This window comes from Fundulus heteroclitus, unplaced genomic scaffold, assembly GCF_011125445.2.
Source record: "Fundulus heteroclitus isolate FHET01 unplaced genomic scaffold, MU-UCD_Fhet_4.1 scaffold_50, whole genome shotgun sequence".
NCBI lineage: Eukaryota > Metazoa > Chordata > Actinopteri > Cyprinodontiformes > Fundulidae > Fundulus > Fundulus heteroclitus.
Window position 1 is genome coordinate 1,025,787 of NW_023396923.1, and position 5,426 is coordinate 1,031,212.

Below are 5,426 nucleotides of genomic sequence, written 5' to 3' on the forward strand. Positions count from 1 at the left end.
CCGATTAATTCGAAAAACTGTGCAAATTATTCTTGCATCTTCCGCAACAGGTTGCAGTCGTAAAAATGGACATGGCTACGGTAGACTTCTCCATCTCCTCCGCTTCTAAAGCTGTGATCTAATCTTGTTTACATGAAATAAGCCTGCTCTCGAGCAAGCTTAAGCTGGCGCACATGTTGCTATGACAACAAGAGCAGGATGTCTTTCGAAGAACCAAACGATCCAAGATCATGCCAAATCGTCAACAATGAAATCCTGCTAACTGAGTTAGCGACGTATGAAGAACAGACCCCAGTTCTTGGGTAGGTCTCGGCCTGTTTTTTTTTTTTTTTCTGGCCCGGTTTTCTGATAAAGAGCTGCATGAGCAGACCGCGTCATCCCCTTACAGTCAGCTGACTGTCCGCGGGTTTTCCCGCGTGTCTGGCTGCACGTCCATTCAGACAAATTTCAGACATTCATAATAATACTAGCTTCCTTACCGTGCCACACGGTTTCCAGAGATGATTCTGCTTAGCAGTGTGACGAACCTCAGTGTCTGTTGTTGTTTCCTGCGTCTGTAAATCCTTATTAGATGTTTGTTTGTCTTATCCACGTCCCAAAAGCCGACTCTGTCTAACCATAACATCCTGAATAATACGGGCGCTGCCATTTTCATTTGCTCGGTCCCGCCTTCAATCCCAGAGAGCAGCAGTACCGCAGATCGCCACTAGGAGGCGAGGAGCAACCAAGGAACCGAGGTAACCGAGATAACTCTTGTGTGTAAACGGCCTTTTTTTATCCCGGTTAACTGATCGAAGCTTGGACTGGTCTCGGCATGGCTCGGTTTTTAGTTGTAGTGTAAACGGGCCTTTTGCTTAATGTTTAATCCCCCACAACTCTCTGCTGCTGGCTGCCCTACAATGACCACTCCACCTCCCCCCACTCCTCCTCCTTACAGACCCCATGTCTGCTCCTCACCACCTCAATCCACATCCACCGACTCCACCCCTCCCCCCTGCTTCACATCATGCCCTCCACAACCTGAGGACCTCCCCCTACTGTTACCTCTACAATGTCCTTCACTCCTGACCTGGTGAGAAGACAGCTAACCAGAATGCACTCCGGCAAAGCTGCAGGCCCCGATGGTGTTTTTTCCCAAGGTGCTCAAAGCTTGTGCCTACCAGCTGTGTGGAGTACTTAGCCTAGTCTTCAGCCTGAGCCTGCACCTCCAGAGAGTCCCCGTGCTGTGGAAGACGTCGTGCCTCGTTCCTGTGCCAAAGACGGCGTGTCCTAGCGGCCCTCAGGACTACAGATCGGTGGCACTAACGTCCCACATCATGAAGACCTTTGAGAGGCTGGTCCTGGAGCAGCTATGGCCCATGGTTAGGCCCTTAACCGATCCACTACAGTTCGCCTACCAGTCCCGCCTGGGAGTTGAGGACAGCATCATCTTCCTGCTGAACAGAGCCTACACTCATCTGGACAAGCCGGCGAGCACTGTGAGAATCATGTTCTTTGATTTCTCCAGTGCTTTCAACACCATCCGTCCGGCTCTACTGGGTGAGAAGATAACGGCGATGCATGTGGAGGCCCCCATGGTGTTCTGGATTGTTGATTACCTGACGGGCAGACCACAGTATGTACGCCTGCAGAACTGTGTCTGAAAGGGTGGTCAGCAACACTGGGGCCCCTCAGGGGACTGTCCTCTTCATCCTTTTCACCTCAGACTTCAACTATTGCACTGAGTCCTGTCACCTTCAGAAGTTTTCTGATGACTCAGCAATAGTTGGCTGCATTGAAAAGGGTGATGAGAGTGAATATAGGACTGTGGTGGGCAACTTTATCACTTGGAGTGAGCTGAACCATCTGCAGCTCAACGTGACAAAGACTAAGGAGCTAATAGTGGATCTGAGGAGGACAAAAACACCTGTGACCCCTGTTTCCATCCAGGGGGTCCCTGTTGACACTGTGGAGGAGTATAAGTACCTGGGAGTGTACTTTAACAATAAGCTGGACTGGACTAGAAACACGAGATGGTCTACAAAAAGGGCCAAAGCTGACTCTTTTTTTTCCTGAGGAGGCTGAGGTGCTTTCTGAGGATGTTTTGAGTCTGTTGTTGGCGGCACGCTCTTCTTTGCTGTCACATACTGGGGCAGCGGGCTGAGGGTCGCTGAAAGCAACAGACTGAACAAACTGATCAGGAGGGTGGGGGATGTTGTGGGGCAGGAGCTTGACACTGTGACGACCGTGGCAGAAAGGAGGACGCTGTCTAAGCTCTAGTCCATCTTAGACAATGTCTCACACCCTCTCCATGACACACTGGCCCAGCGGAGGAGCTCCTTCAGCAGACGGCTCCTCTTACCCAGATGCACCACTGAGCGCCACAGGAAATCATTCCTGCCTGTGGTCATCAATCTTTACAACGCCTCCCTCAGTGATTCAGACACCCCCCCCTCTGTAACTGACATTTATGCATTCTTTGCACTGTTCTTGCACAAGTCACTATCACTTTGTGTGTGTGTGTGTGTGTGTGTGTGTGTGTGCGTGTGGATGGGTTGGACAATGAAACTGAAACACCTGGTTTTAGACCACAGTAATTTATTAGTATGGTGTAGGGCCTCCTTTTGCGGCCAATACAGCGTCAATTCGTCTTGGGAATGACATACAAGTCATGCACAGTGGTCAGAGGGATTTTAAGCCATTCTTCTTGCAGGATAGTGGCCAGGTCACGACATGATGCTGGTGAAGGAAAATGTTTCCTGACTCGCTCCTCCAAAACACCCCAAAGTGGCTCAATAATATTTAGATCTGGTGGCTGTGCAGGCCATGGGAGATGTTCAACTTCACTTTCATGTTCATCAAACCAATCTTTCATCAGTCTTGCTGTGTGTATTGGTGCATTGTCATCCTGATACACGGCATCTCCTTTAGGATACAATGTTTAAACCATTGGCTGCACATGGTCCTCCAGAATGGTTCGGTAGTCCTTGGCAGTGACGCGCCTATCTAGCACAAGTATGGGGCCAAGGGAATGCCATGATATGGCAGCCTAAACCATCACTGATCCACCTCCATGCTTCACTCTGGGCATGCAACAGTCTGGGTGGGACGCTTCTTTGGGGCTTCTCTACACCGTAACTCTCCCGGATGTGGGGAAAACAGTAAAGGTGGACTCATCAGAGAACAATACATGTTTCAAATTGTCCACAGCCCAAGATTTGTGCTCTTTGCACCATTGAAACCGACATTTGGCATTGGCACGAGTGACCAAAGGTTTGGCTATAGCAGCCCGGCCGTGGATATTGACCCTGTGGAGCTCCCGACGGACAGTTTTGGTGGAAACAGGAGAGTTGAGGTTCACATTTAATTCTGCCGTGATTTGGGGAGCCGTGGTTTTATGTTTTTTGGATACAATCCGGGTTAGAACCCAAACATCCCTTTCAGACAGCTTCCTCTTGCGTCCACAGTTAATCTTGTTGGATGTGGTTCGTCCTTCTTGGTGGTATGCTGACATTACCCTGGATACCATGGCTCTTGATACATCACAAAGACTTGCTGTAATAATAAAATTAGTCTGTCTGTCCTGGAAAGGAGGGTCAGTCGAATCTTGGATTCAGGAAGAGGGATCCTGTGGGGGGTACTCCGGGAGTATGGAGTACCGGGCCCTTTAATAAGGGCTGTCAGGTCGCTGTATGACCGGTGTCAAAGTCTGGTCCGCATTGCCGGCAGTAAATCGGACTCGTTTCCGGTGAGAGTTGGACTCCGCCAAGGTTGCCCTTTGTCACGATTATGTTCATACCTTTTATGGACAGAATTTCTAGGCGCAGCCAAGGTGTTGAGGGGATCCGTTTTGGTGGCCTTAGGATTGCGTCTCTGCTATTTGGGGATGACGTGGTCCTATTGGCTTCATCAGGGCGTGATCTACAGCTCTCACTGGAGCGGTTCACAGCCGAGTGTGAAGCGGCCGGGATGAAAATCAGTGCCTCCAAATCCAAGACCATGGTCTTGAACCGGAAAAGGGTAGAGTGCCTCCTCTGGGTTAGGGAGGATGTGCTACCCCTAGTGGAGGAGTTCAAGTATCTTGGGGTCTTGTTCATGAATGAGGGGAAGATGGAGCGGGAGATCGACAGGCGGATTGGTGCAGCGTCTGCTGTGAAGCGGGCGCTGTACCGATCCGTTGTGGTGAAGAGAGAGCTGAGCCGAAATACGAAGCTCTCGATTTACCAGTCGATCTACGTTCCTACCCTCATCTATGGTCACGAGCTTTGGGTCGTGACCGAAAGAACGAGATCCCGGATACAAGCGGCTGAAATGAGTTTTCTCCGTAGTGTGTCTGGGCTCTCCCTTAAAGACAGGGTGAGGAGCTCAGTCATCCGGGGAGGACTCAGAGTAGAGCCGCTGCTCCTCCATGTCAAGAGGAGCCAGTTGAGGTGGCTCGGGCATCTGGTTAGGATGCCTCCTGGACGCCTCCCTGGTGAGGTGTTCCGGGCACGTCCCACTAGGAGGAGGCCCAGGGAAAGACCCAGGACACGCTGGAGGGACTATGTCTCTCGGCTGGCCTGGGAACGCCTTGGGATTCCCCCGGAGGAGCTGGCCTAAGTGGCTAGAGAGAGGGACGTCTGGGCCTCCCTACTGAAGCTGCTACCCCCGCGACCCGACCCCGGATAAGCGGAAGAAGACGGACGGATGTGTGTGTGTGTGTGTGTGTGAGGGTTTTGTGGTGTTCTGCTCTGGTTGCTTCCACAGGTAGTGGCTGAGGGGGCGTGCCCCCACACCTGCAGCTCATCAGTGGCAGCTTTCTCTGGCTACTTAAGCGGCGCGCAGACAGATGGAAGATGCCAGAGCCTTAAACCAGTCGTGGTACGACATGGCCTCTGACCAAGCCTTGGAAACCTGCTAGTAAGTCTTTCGTCTCTCAGCCTTGGACTAATTTTGATCTCCTATTTTTGTCAAAGATTTTGTGTGCATGGAAGCACTTACCTGTCCTGACGTCCCGAGAAGATTTCGAACCAGTGGAATCAATTACTCAGATCCTGCTCTGGCGCTCCCCCTCTTACTCCCTTGGCGTTACCAAGACGGGCTTGAGGTTCCCTTCCCAGATTCCACTGGCACTCCCAAGACTCCTGGACTCTGGTCAATCTGTTTGTCATTCACGCCTGCTGAGGTTTGCTTCGGGTCTCTCGCCAGCTACATCAGCCGCCCTCCAGCCACTACCACCAACTAGAGTAGGCACTCGGTTCCCTTGGCATCAACCCTTCACCGGTTAGGTCTCCCCTGCTTCATGGTAAGCGGCGTACTATTTGGCAGATTCCTGGTTCTGGCTTTAAATTCATTTTCCTCTTCTCTCCCTTGCAGTCAACCCCGCCTCGATGTTCAGGCCTCGTTCCGGCAACTAGTTGTCGTGTTTTTGTTTTCTGCACTTTCCTTAATAAACACCTTAAACGGTA

General features: G+C 51.3%; 1 long non-coding RNA gene across 1 annotated transcript; it reads left to right on the top strand.

Moving 5' to 3' along the window:
- Positions 1-4,623: 4,623 nt before the first annotated feature.
- LOC118560882 lies at positions 4,624-5,426 on the top strand. The gene is made up of 3 exons (XR_004929668.1): positions 4,624-4,839; positions 4,935-5,263; positions 5,335-5,426. It is a non-coding gene; the product is annotated as an uncharacterized LOC118560882 (long non-coding RNA).